The sequence below is a fragment of the Alligator mississippiensis genome, chromosome 6, assembly GCF_030867095.1.
Source record: "Alligator mississippiensis isolate rAllMis1 chromosome 6, rAllMis1, whole genome shotgun sequence".
NCBI lineage: Eukaryota > Metazoa > Chordata > Crocodylia > Alligatoridae > Alligator > Alligator mississippiensis.
The window spans coordinates 28,124,750-28,142,451 of NC_081829.1; positions in this window are offsets into that span (position 1 = coordinate 28,124,750).

A 17,702-nucleotide genomic window follows, 5' to 3' on the forward strand; every position below is an offset into this window, starting at 1 on the left:
CAGGCATGAAGCAGACCTCCCGCGTCATGGGGTCAGGCCGGCAGATGGGACCTTCCAGTCCTCGTAGGATGGAGTCTCCAATGAGGACCCGGCATTTCTTCCTGCTGGTGTTTGTTCTCTGCCCATTCCATGTCATGTGGGGAGTGGCATCATCCCCACCGGAGGCATTTGCTCTGTCTTTCTCTGTCACAGCTGCCAGGGCCTCAAACCTGTTCCCCAGGTGTACCTGGGGAGCTTCCACCACTCTAGGCCAAGCAGCTCTGGATCTGGACACCTTCTGCCACTCCTGCATTGGACGTGTCTCCTGTGGAGGCTGTACAGTGGGCGACCGGGCCTGCAGAGAACAGAGATAGGCATCAATTTTATCCTCTGCATCCCTGATCCCCCTCAGCCTATAGAAAGGCTCAAGATAGTGTTGGGGTCATATTGTGGTCATATTGTGGTCATATGATATGATAGTTTAGGAAAGGATTTTTGCGAGTGATATCTTTTATTGGACCAGCTGTATAGGAAAGTCTCAAAATACTTGAATGTCCCTGCTTTGGCTGCTGCTTCAGCTGCTTCTGTTGGATAAGGACCAGATTTTACTCCAACACATAGAATATTGTAATAGAATTCTTATTCTTTTGTACTGTATTTGTGTCTATGTCCACCTAGGCTGTCATGGGCCACCATCTTCCCTGAGGGCAGTTTATCTTTACTCCTGGGAAGAGCTAGATGTGGTTGCCATTGTGAAACAGCATTTGGTACTGACCTCTTGCAGCTTTACTCCTACTGATAACTATGAAAGGTTGGTTGCTGCCATTTTGAAAGGACAATTCATTGTGGAATTCTCTTTAATAGAATGGTATTCATCAGTCTCTGCTGGAAAAGAAACTTTCACTTATAAAGAATAATGGCACAAAATGATTGTTGATACTAACCGCTCCTCTTCAGATATATCCAGCAGATACATTTTCAGAGAGTTTTATTTAGGTCATTCAGAATTTTAATAAATAGCCTTGATACAAGGTGTTAAGTTTTTAAAGAGCCATTCTAAAATTCATTTTAACTAAAAAACTGATGAACTAACTTGCTTGTAAATATTTGGAAAATTCATTCTGTGTTCTGAGAGTACATCCTGAAATCTTGGGTACTATTCTGTGTTCTTTGTACATGACAAAAGTATCTGAAGCCCTGCTCAGCTTTAAGTATAGAACACCATTCAGTGCTTCCACAATTTAAGAGATTCATATGGTTTCTGTGTTTTCCTCTTAGAATTTTGTAGCCTATATTTAATAATCCATTAAATTTTGTAGGGAATTTAAGGATCTGCTACTAAGGGTCTGCAAAGCTTGCTCTCCCTGGGTCCTAGTGCTTGCCATACTTTGTCCAGTGTGCAATACCCAGTGTGCAATGCCCCTTACAATCCACCAGGTATATAGCTGAAAGGAGGACTCATATTCAAACAGAACCATGATTTAGGACACCTAATGGAGTAAACATAGTTTCTACCGCTAGGTTACTGTAACAATTTCAGATCCAGCTCTGGTCAGTAGTGACAGAACTTTGTTACCACCTGATGACTGTTCTATGGCTTATGGTAAAACAAAACAAACAAACAAAAACAAACAAACAAAAGATTAGGTTCCTCAGGCCCATCTCTTAGACAGTTGATGTCCACAACACAAAAAACACCACTGACTTTTGTAGACAATCCAGAGACAAAAAGGTTTGTGTGGCCAATGGAGACTTTAACAGTTTTCTCCCCTGAACTGTAATCTTTCTAGGTCAGTATGGAGGTATAATGTTACAGTAAGTGAGCATAAATTTTATCTGGTTGGTAAAGAGCTCTTGCCTGGCATCTTTCAGGATTCTAAATTCTTAGGGCAGATACCCATCTCTGAAGTATTTCTACTCTGTATAGTAACTGCTATCTAACCACACATTAGCATGCTAAGTTATAGCCAGAAAATACATTGTGAGAGATGTATTATAGAAAGACTCAGAGAGACCCTGGTGTGGGAAACCATTCCATCTCATTCCTAATCAGAAAAGAACATAAGTACATGTTCAAATTGAGCATCTGCTTAAGTCTCATTGACTTCAGCTGGATTTAAGGTCATTTTTAAGTTAAGCACATGTAAAGTGCTTTTCTGAATCGGAGCCAGAGTGCTGCTGGCTTTTAATCACAAAACCCTAATTAGCCTGCAACAAATACTTGGATTTAGAAAGTCCTGTTTTTCTATGCATTGTGTTTGTTGTGGTAATAAGCAGAATGTTGCTCCCAGCAGAACTGGTTTTAAACAAAATCCAGCAATGCTTTATGGCGCTCAGTGCTTCCTGGTTGTAGGGCATATTACAGGTGGCTTTTTGGTGGGGGGAGTAAGGTTTGAATTGCTGTCAGCAATTTAGAATGCAGGATCGGATCAGTTGTGTCTCTGAATAATATTGATTTACAACATGGAGTGTGTCTTCCTTAGAGAATTTCTCCCCAATTTAAGTTTCAATCGGTGTAATCTCACAAGAAAAGCCTTGCTTCCCTTATAAACTGTTCTCACCAGATGCCTTGTAAATCTTTCCCTTTATTCCTTCTAAGTGACTGGGCTTTGACCTTAGCTTTTTTAATGTTATTTAGCCCACATGGAATATCTATAAAAATAAGAGCTGCAAACTCTATTAAGAAAAGCACATATGACCTCCGCTTGTAATAACAGAATGCAATTAATGTCAGACCTGTTTTGATGATAAATTGGGGGTAACAAATGGATTTTGCTTTTTCAAACAAACCAGAAAGAAAGAAAAGGGGAAAATTAGTTTTAAACCACTTACCAAGATGTTAAAAGATATCTTTTACTCCTGACCTGAACGGTAATCAATAAGACTGAGTTTTTACCAGGTATGAGATGGTCTTTGTGTCTGAAAAGAAAAAAAAATGTTGGTAAATTAACTGAGGGAACGTAATTAGTAATAGGAAGATTTCAATGTGAGTAGCAGGGAGAAGTTACCAATGATGAAACCTGCTAGAATGAATATTTAGGAGCTGTATTGCAGTAGTCCCAGGAGATCCTTGTTAAGATTCAGTTGTGTCAGACTGTTTGCAGACATACAGGGAGATGTTGTCTGTCCTCTTTCACAAAACCACAATTCTTCATGTGTATTTGGAAGTAACTTTACCTATGTAGTAATGGTGTTGGAGTAAGTAGGGCTACTTCTGCTTGGAAATTATGGGTCCTCATGTGTGCTAATTTGTGGGTGTTGTGCCAGTGTTGGTTGAGCCCTTATCTGGACAGCCTTGCCCTTTAATGTAGGCTATAGCAGTTTATGCTTTAGTTTCACAATTTCCTTTGGAGAAGGATGGGCAGGGTGACACTAGGGCTAGGGACAGACATTCAAAAATCCTGAGCTTGAATTGATTCAATCTTTGCAGGTTAGTCTAACTTGGATAGGCTAAATCAGTTTTGTAACTGGACAGACAGCCCAGAAATGCAGGCACGTGCCTGCAGTGGCTCAGGCTAGAAGCCAGGCTTTGCTAGAGCAGCCCTCCCTTCCTTCTACATCATGAAGCTGAGGGGAGCGTGGCCAGGCTCCTGCAGGAGCTCTGATTAGCCCAGCAAGGAATTGATAACAGTGTCTATCACCCATTAAGAAAACAACAGAGGGACATTACCAGCTACCCGTTGATTCCACCTGTTGATTCAGCATGGACCGTAGTTAGCATGTGGTCTGTTAGCTAATACACAGACACCTCCTCAGCAAGGCAGAGGGGAGGAGGGAATTCCTGCTTAGCAGGGAGTGGTGACAGGGAAGGGGAAGCAGCTCACAGTCTCTGGAGCTGGAGCCAGGAAGCAGAGGAGAGAGGCCAGCCCTGCTGCGGAGCAGAGAGCCCCACCCAGCCCAGAGAGCATGCTGGGATGCTGGGGGTGTCTGGTTTATCTTAAACCAGCAAGGGGTCTGGGACAGACATTGCATAAATTGGTTTGACTCAAATCAGTTAAGTCTGATACTATATTCAACCAGGTTTATCTCAAACTGGTTTCAGCCATTCTCAAACTGGTTTATGTGCACTGAACATCTGTTCTGTTACAGGTTTAAACCAGTTTCTGATCACTTAAACCAGTTTATGTGTAATGTTTGTCCCTAGCCTTAAAGACTAACTCGTTCAGAATGTCCACTGTGTCAATCCAGATGGTCACAGTTATTCTTATAAGTGCCTTGCCTGCAGGATCAGCTAAATTTAAGCTGAAATACATGAAGTAAGGAAAGAGGGAAGAGGCAAGGAAGAGAAAAATATGATTAGCAGTAAAAAGAACATGCTTTTGCATGCTACTAATTCTGTCCCTGATTCATCACCTATGGAAGTCAATTGGATCACTAGGGGCATTGTTTTCAATACCAAAATAATCCAATGTCAGCAATTCCTTGTCTCAGTGATCATGTACAACCAATCTGTTCACCAGCCCAGTGCTCACAGGATCATAGATAAGAGATCTGTAGCATGAATCAGGAGAAGAGTATTGGAATGGCTTGGGTATTCCATATACTCCATTACAAGGGCTGTTCAGGTACTGCCAGAAATTCTGAGCAGGTGGTTGCCTAGGGCAGAGACATGTTTAGTGACTCTTTAGTGTGTCAACAGTGAGGTGGGAATGGTACACATTTTCTAGTGTGCCTAAGGCAGAAAATTCCTAGAGCCAGCGCTTTCAAGAGAATACAACTTAGGCAGCAGTGAAAACATTAGTTTATGTATTGCAAGTGAGGGGGCTACATTCCCCTGAAATCCCCTCCCCTTTGTAGCTACTAGATGGCAAATTCAGGAAGGCTTATTACAAAGATATAATATTCTTAGATTTAATTTCTAATAATCTCCATACTCTTGGACTTGCTCCTTTATGTCACATCACATACTTTCCAGTTATTGGCTGCCTCACTATACAGCCTCATTTGACATAAGCAGTCTGTAACATAGATATAGGTGACAATACTTAGGGTATGAAGCCAGATCTAGACTCTACTAGTAAATGAATCTGTAACTCTGGTAAAAGCCATCCCTTGATTGGGGACATATGGGCTGTGGAAGGCTGCATGAACTACTATGGAATGCCTGATGCTCCATGTGGTTCTCCTGCCTTTGGGAGGAATTTCTCCACAGCCCCTGTTTATCTATCTTTTATGCAGAGATGAGGATTTGGCCTGTCCATTCTTTAACACTATTCATCCAGAAGCTGTCTTTAAAGACCACAGGATGAAATAGCCCAATGTGAGTCTTATCAGAACAGAAATCCACAGCAGAGTATGATGAGATGATAATTCTTTCATATTTCTCACCTCATAAAAGCTTCGATAGAGCAGTGTGGTGGATATGTTGGATAATGAAGTCATTCTCCTACTCCCTTCCCCCACAAAGACCATTGTTTAACGTATTGTTACGTCTTTGCCAACCTTACAGAAACAGGAAACTTATTTGATTTTTCTTGGAAACTGTTTCCAATCCTATTTTGAGGTTCAAAATCACAGAGAAGAAACAATCAGGGAGATCATGAGCCTTATTAATATATAAAAGAAATGTAGAATGAAATATGGGAGGTTATCAAGAGAAGGAAGATCTCTCTTCTATCTACATATAATGAATTGGCAGACAACATAAATCTTTAAGAAGGAAAGTTTCCGTACATGGAACCTTACTGTATTTTAGTACACTGCTGCCACCAAGTGGAATAGTTTTCTCTTACTCCTTCCAGGGTCTTAGAAAAACTTATTCTTTCTTTCAAGCAACACATGAGTCAACAGGAGGGCAGCTATAGTTCTCTTTGGTGACTGAAATGATAACACCTCTTTGCTCTGCTGTAGAGGTATCTCCAACTTGGGTCAGAATCACCTCTCTGGTTCTTGAGTCTTCATTTTGCAGAGAATTGCTCCGGTAATAAGAGTGCTAAACTGGATGGGAACAAGTGTTTCATTCATGCATTGTGGGAACTAGAACAAAAGTAGGAAGATGGTGGCACAGTATCTAGTCTGTGACTTGATGCTTTGGTGGTTATTTCTGTTCCTTCTCATGGCTTTGAGAATGATTTCTGTTTGCTTTACATTCTGTTGTGACTTTATGAAGGGACAGATGCTAAAAGGTGGCTGCTATATGAAGTCCATATAAAGGTAAAGATGTGGTTGCTAAATGAAGGTGTATATTACTTGGGGGTGACTCTTATACAAAGATATACAGTGTTGACTTTTAGAGAAATTATTTGTTTATCCCCTTACAAGTAGATTTCTTATCTGTTTGGCCATGAATCTGGGGAGCTCCTGCAGTAGAGAGGGACATTCTTTACAGTTTTGTACAGCATGTGCTACTGTGTCTCCTAGAAGGTGATTCACAGAGTACTGGATCAAGGAAAATATCATCAATGCCATCTGTATACTATAGCTGACAGCATTGAAATTGAATTTCTGTTTTCATAAAACACTTTGGCTGGTAACTGGACAAGAGTTTTTTACTTCTCCAAGAATCTCCCGTGACAAGCTCTGAATAGCATTACATATCCCAAAGTGGAACATTTCTTAGTAGCAGTTTTGGAAATACATGTTTTCTCATTTGATAATACAAATGAGCATACCGCAAATATCAAATCTTTGAGCAAGCCCAGTACAGTCATCTTTGAATTGGCCCAGATTGGATGGTTGCCCCAGGCACTTCCTTAGCACCCTTTCTAAGGAATCTTTGTTTCCTAAATCCACAAAATAATAATGAGATTGAGCAGTTCCATTTCTCTGTATGTTTCCTTATTTCATCTGCTTGACAAATACTAGTCACAATACGTACAACCTCATCTCATTCAAATGAATTCTTGAGATGTATTTCTAAGCTTTAATGGAGCACTAGTGTTGTCAAGTTGAAGGCTGTCTTCAGTGAAGGCTGGGATGTGTGTGTGGGGCACTGGATTATACAATAGCATAGAAAAAGTCTTGCATTTAATTTCCCCAGGTGACAGAATTGTAATGTGCAGCCTTGGAGGTACCAGTATCCAGCATGTTTTGCTTTCAAAGCCATTTCTTTTCTAATGTTTTTAAAGTGAATGTTAGTGTTGGTGAAAGATACCAGACAGGTAACCCTAGAGACCAAAATCCTCTCTGTTTGTAGAACAGGTATGACACAGTCAGTGCAGTTCAAGTTCCTACATGTCCTCATAGCATTGTCTAGGCTCTATTCCAGAGGGACCACACCTAGGAAAAGAAAGTTGTTCCATTTCCAGGTCTTTCACATCCTTAGTTTTGCCAGTTGTCAATAGGATGCCAAGTGATGCCCAAGTAGTAGTTTATTCTGAAATAGATACTAGACCTGTCAGCTAAGAACTTGAAAACTAGATTAGTCAAAAAAATTGTTCTTTTTGAGAGGAGCTAGTTGGAAAATCAAATTGCTTTCCTCAAAATAATTCTGACACTTTTTTCCTGAATTGGGACAGAGATGTGAAATAAGCATTAGAATGAGAATCCTGAAATACTTCATTTTAGAAACTTCAAAACATATTGGTTATGTTAAACCAATCTAATATCCTATAGAATTATGTATGATTATATTAAACTCCATTAAAATTTTAATTTAGAAAATTAAAAACAGACTTAAATGAAATGACAGCCCAAATGAAAAAGTTAAAAGAAAACATTCCATTTGAGTCTCATGCTTTCAAAATTAATTTTGTTAAATTTCATCATAATCAATCCATTCCTGCAATTTCAGTTTAGACAAAGCAGCTAACTGGTCTGTCAAAAGTCGCATGAATATTTTGCAATTATTTATTTATTTGGCACCCATCTTTAAAATGTGCACAGAAACTTATTAAATGAAACAACAATAGGCAATGTTCACTAAGCTGCTCTAAATGTATGACCACTTTGTAAACCCTAAACAGGCCAAATTAAAACAAAGGGGAGTGGGGGCAGGTTGCTGTTAAAAGTTAATGTAAACGGAAAACCTATCTAATGAATAATTCATTAAGCAACAGCTATTAATACTGTAGAATGCTCTTATTTAATTTGAGGGTGAATCCTGTGTCATTGAGCCATGAATAGAATCTCCTAAAATCAGTGAAACGTTTCTCAGGACATGAGAGAGCAGATGATCTGAACTACCAAAGAAAGAATAATCTCATCCCGTTTGCCTTCCCTCTTGCATAATAATTCTACCTTTTTAGTTTTTGAAAAATTCCTGGCTGTTTTTAAAAGTCCCAAGAGAGGAGCGTTGAATCTTAAAATCCCAACCATGTATAGAAGGGGGGGATGACAAGTTTATAAAAATAATACTAAGTTCTGCTAGTGTTTTTCAAAACATTTTCTGATGAGCAAAATTACGCAAGAATTTGGCACCTTGGAAAGCATCCATTTTTTATTGACCTGTGAAAAGGATATTGACTTTCTTATTTTGGTTAGTTTCCTTTCATAAAAACACTGGACATTACTTTTTTTTGAGCATCCAGAATTTGTCATAACTAGCTTTTTAGCGTCTCTGATATTAGTGTAGTACCTGGATACCAAAGTGTTTTGCATTATTTAGAGCATATTAATAATCCATTTACTGTTTCAGAAGCAGAAAGGCTACTCAGATATCCATCTCCTAACTCTCTGTTGTACCTTTGAAATACTTCCCCAATATTATTTGAATTAGCTTCCTTAGTCTTCTCCACTCACTTGCCTCAGTATAAACTCATGAGCTTGTCCCTGCAGTCCTTATTTAGGATAAACTCTTGTCAAATAGACAGTTTTGTAGATTAATATTTGAGTAATAACTCACCACATCTGCTATGGGTTTCCAGGTCTGTTGCAAAGGCCAAGCTAGTGACGCCTCCCCAAGCTTCTCCTCACAGGTTCAGGCTTACAGTTTAGGCACTTTTTCCTATATCATAGAAACCAGTATCAACATTCCGATGCTTATGGTTTAGCAGATTATTTCTATACATTTCAGTTTCTTGGGCAACGTGAGGCATCTTTCTTTCAACTGGTTTTTGGTTGATTTGGTTGGAACTCCCACTGATGACATGGCTTTTAACCAAAAGTAATGTTTTTTCTGGGTCTCAGTTCTGTATCCTATCCATTGAAATGACTGGTCTCATTAGAATCTTCCAATGCAAACACTGTGTTTGGGTTTCATTCAAAGTATTAATGTCCCAACATTGAATTTATTATAGGACCGGCATTCTGTACAAAGTCAACCCCAAGAATAAAAATATTTATGCTTGGCAGAATGACCAGAGTTTGTTTGGATTACCTTGCCCTGTACCATTAGGTCAGTCACCATCTATTTTACAGCTTTGCACCAGCATGCATTGTTTAATGAAAGAAAAACATCAGCCTCCCAGGAACATTGAGCAATATTGGCAGGTTGCCTTAATAAAATGAATGACAATCCATTATTAATGAACATTTACTAAATTGTCTAGCATGCTGACAAGAAACTGTCTGTGCAGATTTTAAATCAGACTTCAAATATTTTTGTAAATCCTATATTAGGGGCCTATTTAAGAAGAACATAGTCCAAGATAATTTCCCAATCAATTCATCTCACAGTGAAATTCATGGTCTGATCTGATCTGTGATAATTAGTCTGGGGATTCTGTGCTTAGTGCTTAATTACTGTGTTTCATTTCCAAGAGTTTTGAATGGGCATCAGTAATACTTGGCGACTTATGAAACTTTCATGCTCAGAAGCCAGATATGTACCTTCATAGGTCTTATGCAGAGCTTTTTATTGACATTTCTAGAGAGATGCTGTGATATTCACAATGGCCCAGATCGTACTGTATATTTCACTACCCGATTTTCATTTTCTATGCCTATATGAAAGATGTGCTATCAATGGTTGCCCTTTGATTCGGGTCTGTTGAGGCAAATTCTATGTGAGCAGGTCCGTCTTAGCTCTCTTTTCCTCCTAAACTAAGGTGATACTGCATTCACTGATCAACATGAGCTATAATAGCAACCTGTTAGGAAGCCAGAGGATGGATTCTATGCCATAACAATACAGCTGCATAATCTTTGATCTCAGAATGTAAATGAACTGCCACTGATGTAGGCTGTAAATGAATTTAAAAAAAAAATCCCTTAGTAACTTCAGATGAATAAAAATGATTCCTTTTTCATGATGGATAAAACAAAGTTCTAATTTAACATTAGCTATTTGGTTCCCTACTTTTCCAGGCCCTGTCAACTTTGTTTTTATATATATATATATATATATAAGTACTGACAACCTTTGAAAAAGTCTTAGCAGCTCTGGAATTAGAGAAGGATCAAAAGAAATTAATAGTTTATCCTGTGCTACCGTACTACCCTCTCATAATCTAGAGATCTATTAACAGACATGCACACAATTGAATTCTTATGTATTTGCTAAATCGATTATCAAGAAAATAATTTTAGACACCACAATTAGTGTCTGAATGTATTTCTTTGGAAATCTTTTCTCTTCAAATATTCTGAAATATACACATTTTAAAAGGCTACAAAATGTGTCAAACTAAGCAAACCCCATTTAGGTTTTTGCAGCCCTACAACTCATCTGAGCAAATAATTCCTGATCTTCAGAAATGAACTTGTTTATCATCATAATTAAGTTATATTCATAACATTCCACCCTAACCAGGGTCACCAGAAAACCTTTTATTTAGAATTAAGTGGAACTTTGTCCCAGCTTTCCTGAAAAACATTCTGTATGTATGCTATAAATTGCACTGCTCAGGAAAGTTATGTTTCAGATACCACAAAAATATAAATGAAAAAATCAGCTGTGGAAATATTGCCTCTTCCAGATTTATGCAGGAATATACAGTTTGTTGGCAGTAGGAAATATTTCCCTGCATACATTCTCACGTGCAAATTCACTACAATCTTTTTTCTACACAATTTGAGTCTCATCAAAACACACCAAAAACATTTGGGAAGTAGGCCTGTGCGAAGTGGCAGGTATTCACTTTGGATTCAGCTGATTCATGGGTGTGGCAAAGTGAGGCTCCCCGCCTAGCCACAGTTGCCTTTGGGCACGCCCCACACCTGAGTCATCTGCCACGCCTTGTTCTTAATTAATGAGGATGTTAATTAAGGTGGGAGGCTGCCCATTTGTGCCCCAATGCCAGGGGGCACTATCTGCAGCTCCATACCTCCCCTACACCGCAGCCCATGCCTCGCAGATGGCATCCAGGTGTTACCGTGCTCCCTGCCTACCACCAGAGCAAGCTTAGGCTGCTCCATTAGGCCTCAATCACATGCACATTCATACCGCCCACCTCTCACTCGGGCTTCACACACTCCACCCTCTCTCACAGGGTCTCTTTCATTCATCACCAACTTATGCTGCCTTGCTCCCTCTTGGAATAGGCCCCTTAGGCCATAGGCTTAGCTAGTCCATTCCTTGGGTGGCAGATGTACTGTCTTTTGGGCCTCTCCTGCGACCCTCACCAGGGTAATGGCCAGCCAATTACCCAACTGAGTCTAAGCTTATTCTGGCCCCTTCCAGGGGCAACTCAATACATGTAAATACACTGGGCACTCTGCCCTCTGGTTCTTCTCCCCCCCTCACTGGGGTCCTCATCTCTGCCCCCTCACTGGGGCTACCCCTCACCATGGCATCCTTATCCAGCACTATGACTGCTGCTCCAGGGTCTCACAGGGGACTCTCACTCCCCCCCTGGAGCAGCATGTCAATGTGCTATGCTCTGCCCCACCTTCACTCAGGGCTACTCATCTCTGCCCCCTTCACTCGGTGCTACTCATCTCTGCCCCCCTCACTCGGTGCTACTCATGTCTGCCCCCCCCACTCAGGGCTCCACACCACCCCTCACCTGGGGCTCCACACCGCCCCCCCCCCCCCCCCGCTTGGGGCTACTCATCTCAGCTCCCTTCACTTGGGACTCCACACCACCCCCTCACTTGGGGCACCACACCACCCCCCGGTGGGCTCAGGTGGCCATAGCCATGCCTGGCCTAAGCTACCTTTCAGCAGTGTCTTGCACCCCACACAGGGCTCAGGCGGCTGCAGCCATGCCTGGCCCCCACTCTCCCTCCTTGGGGTCTTGCACCCCACAGGGCTTAGGTGGCTGTAGCCATACCTGGCCCCCCAACTGCCTCTGGTGTTATGCAAAACCCATCCGAAGGTGAGGGCTAGGGTTAAGGCACCCCTACCCGCCTTTCACCTGGGTGGCAACTGGCCTGGCATTTCCTGGGAGCTCCTGCACCACTGGGAGCCCCATCAGGCCACCCATTCCTGGCAGGGTGCAGTTTTAGGTCATGCCCAGGACCAGGAGTCTCCTAACCATCCCCTACAGCTCCTCCTTTACCTCCAGGATGTTATGGAGCCTCACAACCAGGCAATGTTGCTGCCTCCACTGCCAGCAGTGAACTGCCCTGTTTATATTGGCTGCCAGAGCTCTAAAATGGCTGCTGCAATTAAGCACCTGATGCCTGCTTGGCCCCAGGTCTTAAAGTGGCAGGCACAAGCAGTGCCCTGCCACATACCATCCCCCTTTAAATGGTACATGGGGGATGTTTCCCCTGCTGCTCCTCCAAACAGGCTCCCCTCAGAGCCTGTGAGAACCCTAAAGTGGCAAGCACCCCAGGTGCTCTGCCGTAATGGGACAGTGATTCGATTCGGTGGTTCAAATCACTGTCTCAGATTGATTCGGCTGAATCTGATTCAGAGATTCAGCTGCTGCCAAATCAATCAAATCTCTGAATTGGACAGGTCCCACCCCCAACCTGCTTTCCCAGCCCCATCAACGGCTGCCCCACCTGGCCTCAGCTTCCCACTCTTTAAAAAAACAACAACAAAAGCCCCCACTCACTGGCTCCTGCCAGGTGTGTGTGGGGGGGGTGATCCCTGTTGCCCCACACTGCCCCATGCTGCATAGGGAGGCTCTACCACAAGCCCTGAGAAGCTCTGATAGTTGCTGCAGCAGCTGGTGAGTGGAGGCATTTTTTTTTTTTTTTTTAAGAAACAGGAGCTGGGGCCAGGCGGGGCAGCTATTGCGGGGGGGGCGGGGCACTGGGAGAGTGGGTGGGGGATAGGGACTTGTGGCAGAGCCCCCCCCCACAGCACAGTGGGGTGCACTGGGAATTGCCCCCCCACTGCAGGGATCCTCCCATGGTCCCCTCCCCCGACCTTAGCCCCCGCCCCCCCCGCCCCCTACTTACTGGCATGGAGTCCTGTTTCAACTCCCTGCGGCAGAGAGCAGGGACTGCCCAAATCACCGAAGTGCTCTGAATCTTTTCTGAATTGATTTGGAGAGCTTTGAATTGATTATGACCTGACTGGTCTCCTGATTCTATTGGGAGTCAGAATCAGGCCGAATCTCCTCTGAATTGAATCAGCACCCAAAGCTTCGCACAGCCCTATTGTGAAGGTTAGCTTATTTTTCTACTGACTGGCAACCTGGATGCTTGCATTTCAACAACACATCTTAAAATGTATTGGGATACTGGCTTTAATTTTTGTTGTTGTTGTTGTCTGAGCACTTTCCATATAGTAGCCAAGATAAATTGTAAGTGTGTAGAGTGTCTGAGATCCTTTCCTGAAAGTTGCTATAGAATTATAGTTAATTTCTTCAGCTGCATTTCAGGGTCAGCTTTAAGTTCCCGCTGTAGCTCCTTGCTGCCATTTCAGCTTTGCAAAGTCAGATGAGGACTCCTTTGGCACAGTGAATCCAGGTCCTCTCCATTGATGAATAGGGTGTAGCTGTCTGAAAGGAGGTGTGTCCAAAACTCACTCTACCCTGGAATGGTTTGAAGCTGGTTACAAATAGGAAAAGACCAGCGGATAGTCCAAGTTGTGCCAGGGCTAGAAGGAAGCTATAAACGTCCTGCAGGTTCTATGTATGGCAAAACTTGGTCAGACCCAAGAAATTGTGGCTTGTTTGGACCTAAAATCTGAAGTGTTTTCACTCACTCCACAATGAGAGAAGCTCTGTCAAGGTGTTCAATACAAAGCTTTGATACCATCAAGTGAATGAACATGCTTTTCAACTGGATTTGTGAGATCACATTTAAAAGAACTAATAAGATCTCTTCCCTATGGGTTCAGAGTTGTATCTGCTGACTTTAGGGTGGAGAATAAGCATGTACCACTCTCCCCTCACACTGCCTGCAGAGCCAGCACACCTGGAGTAAGCAGGGTTCTATTCCTTCTTGTGCCTCAGAAGAACTGTTTACTCCTTCCAATTAATGGGCTGATTAGGTGCACCTGGGAAAACCCACCAATGGCATTGGAGTTGTACATAGGCATAACCAGCCATTTCAGTTTGATCTGGGGGGGCCTTTAGTGTTAGTAATGATGCACAGAAAGTCAAGCAAAGTTCTCTCCAGTCTGAGATTGGGTGAGTTTTCATAGCTGGCAGTTTCTGGGGAAAAAATATTTTTCTTGTAGTTGTAAACTCATTTTGCTTGATTTGGAGTTACTGAAAGACATTAAACATGGAACCTCACAATGGTATTTTTACAGTTTCTTTTCATAGCAGACCTGCACTGCAAGTCATTAAAGTCAAAGGAAGTAATGCTGCTCATATCCTGCACACAGCTTTAAAAATATACCAGTAGCATTAAGGGCTGGTGCAGGGCTTTCTGAAGATAAATATTTTTCTGTTTAAGTAGATATACGCCAGCATGCCCAATAAGCTAAGGAATGGATTCCAATCTAAGTTACACTAATGTAAATCTAGAAGTCACTGTATTTAGAGCCATGTAACTGAGGCCAGCCTCCTATCATTATCCGACTTTTAAATTGTGTTTTCATATTGTAATGGCATTTTAAAAGAAGAATCCAATTGTTTTCCTACTTTATTTGTTAACTTCTGCCCAGTTCCATAGGTTTGTACTAACATGTGTTACTTGTGAGCCTGGTGATCTTAATTTTTAGTTTGAAGTTATATGTGCTAGATTCAGTTCTCTCTTCGCTCTTTTTTATATAAAATAGTTCTCATTACTTTTTAAAGTTGTACTTACCATAGTATTTATATTCTATATACTCCCTAGTTCCAATTCTGTTTTATACATCCAGAAATTAGATCTCCTAAATGGAATAACAACAACCAGGAAAAAATAATCTTAACCCAGTCTTATTCTCTGACCTCCCTAGGACCTCATTTTTTGTCTGCTTCAGTTGCGCACACTTCCTCTCAGATGTGTTTTTTTTGTTTGTTTTTTTGGGGTTTTTTTTTCAGCCAGCTCTCTCTCTAAATGTTCCCCATGTGTTACCTTGGATCTTTTACTACTTTGTTTAAACAAGAGTCCATCATATGGAACTTAATCTGAAGATTTCTGAGTATCCAAATAAATTATGTCATATTTAGTGCCATTATCGTCTTTCTCTGTAATCTATAATAAAAAATATTCAGGGAGGCTTACTAGAATTAATTTTCTTTGCTAAGTTCATGGTGCTTATCTCTATTAGATCTGTAATGATTCTACTATTTCTCAAGTTAAAACATGTGAAGCTCATTTGCGTAGGTCAGTCAAGTTCCTAATCCTGTTTTAGTTTCTTTAAAGGGAATAGAAAGTATGGATAATTGGGCAAATGGAGAACTATGAGCTACTAATTGTTGAGGTCACTGAAACACACTTGTCTGAGCTTCAGAGGACTCCAGTGGAATGAAAGTAGGGTAGTTGAAATCATAAATTCTTAGTATCTTTCAGTCTTATATAACAATGCTGGTGTCTTCTGTGAGGTAGAAATTTCCCAAGAGATGCAAATAGAGATTAAATTGGAGTAGTTCCATTGGCTTCAATGGAGTTTTATTTATTTCTACTAGCTGAGGATCAAATTTGTTAATAGCCTACCTCAAGTCTACTATTTTTATTGGGAATATGGGCATAATAGGTCAAGATTTTTACAGATTACAGACCTAGATTGAAATTTCTCCTGCCAGCTCACTAATGTGATTTTAAGCACTGCTTTAGCAAGCATTCATTTCTGATCCAGTCCCAAAGTAAAACACAAATATTTGGGTCATAGAAAAAATGTTTGTGTGTCTTATATTTGTGAGTTAAAACCAGCCATTAGTTAACCCATTTTAAAGAAGACCTACAAATCCTAATGTGGAGCATGATTATGGTTTCACTTCTGCTCTAGACCTTGCAGTTTTGACTTAGACATTGATAAAGGTTTTTGCTTTAACAAGCATTGAGTGGTCTAACAACTAGAATTATTGGCTCATAAAACTGGTAAGGTTCTAGGTAAAACTTGTCTCCTGATGAAAAGGCTTTCTGGTTTAGGGAAGATTTACCAACTTTGACTTATTTCTGAAAAAATAATTTTTGGAAAGGACTCTCAGATTAAATGCTACAAGAAATCTCCTTCAGAGCTAGCACATTTATAGTGTCACTGATAGATTTTTGTGTCCTACAGGAGTGCTTAGTCACTGTGGGTCTGATTGCTTTTTGTCAGAAAGAAACTGACTGTCAGTGGACCTTACACCTCCCATGTGCAAAATGTAGTAAGGAAGTTTCCTGTTTCTACAGAGCAGGCTTTCATCCTTAGTTTCATGGAATCTATGAGAGGAGTGGTTGGGAAATGGGTAGATTGAGGAAAGAGTAGATAGACCAGAGATGGGGCCAGAAGGAAACCTATCCTTCCCCAGTTCCCATAGGGAAGTGGAGCATGAAGTCTAGACCTGTGTTAAATTTCCATGGCACAGTGGGCTGTTCTCTCTAAGGGAAAGTGGGAAGCTTTTTGTACCAGCAGGGGACCATGCGGCTGGGGTAGGTAAGGTGGCAGACCTGGCAGCATGAAGGGATTCTGTGTGGATGGTTCTTGCTTCTCATGGCCTGTCAAAGATCCCCACAGATCTCTGAGGCTCATGAAATTGGATCATTCTCTTTCTGGCAAACCTGTGCCCTACTCTGATAGAAAAATGAACTAGAAATTCTCATTGAGCATCCTGGTGATATATTTCCATGTAAGAAAGCTACGCAACCTTTTCTTCTTTTTTTCTTAACTCACTTAATGTTTCTTTATTTTCTCCTGCTGATTCCTCATTACCTGTCATTCATCTTTGGAAAATGGTCCACAGGAAGCCCAACTCTGGGCTTGGAAACTCTACCTAGCATGTGGAAGGAGGGAGAAACAAATGGGCATGAACCTTGCTATCTTGTGCAACTGTATAGTGCCATGTGCATCTGGTGGTACATGAAGCAATAAGTCACTTTTTATCCTTATGCTCTTCTGGGAAGACTAGCTAGAATAATGTAATAGTTTAAAATGATGTTAAGAACAAACCCATCCAGATATCGATTCTTGACCTAGCTAAGAAAAGGACAAGTATCTACTTGGATTTCCTTTCTTCTTTTGTGGAGGAATTCTAGGTGTGTTTGCCATTTATTAGATACTTTTGGGGGGGGATGTAATTTCCCAGGCCTTTCACCTGTGTGTAACGTTTGTGTGATTTCCTCTGGCTTCACCATCACTTTAAGGAAGAAATAGGCTTGTTAATGGAATAGACCTTGGTTCGTACCCCCAGGGGGTCTCGCCTGCCACGTCTTTGCTGGAAAATTATGTTCCTGGCGCGGCGTCTTGCTGGCTCCTTTCATCAGACAAAGGTAAGTTTTTCCCACATATCCCCCTACCTAAGTTGCCTTGTGGCGCAACAGCTTCCTGCTTCTGATCATCAGTAATCTTGACACAGGTCCTGTGCTGATCTGTCATTGCCCCTTCACTCTCGTTGCACCTTGATAAAAAATCTGCGACTTTATTA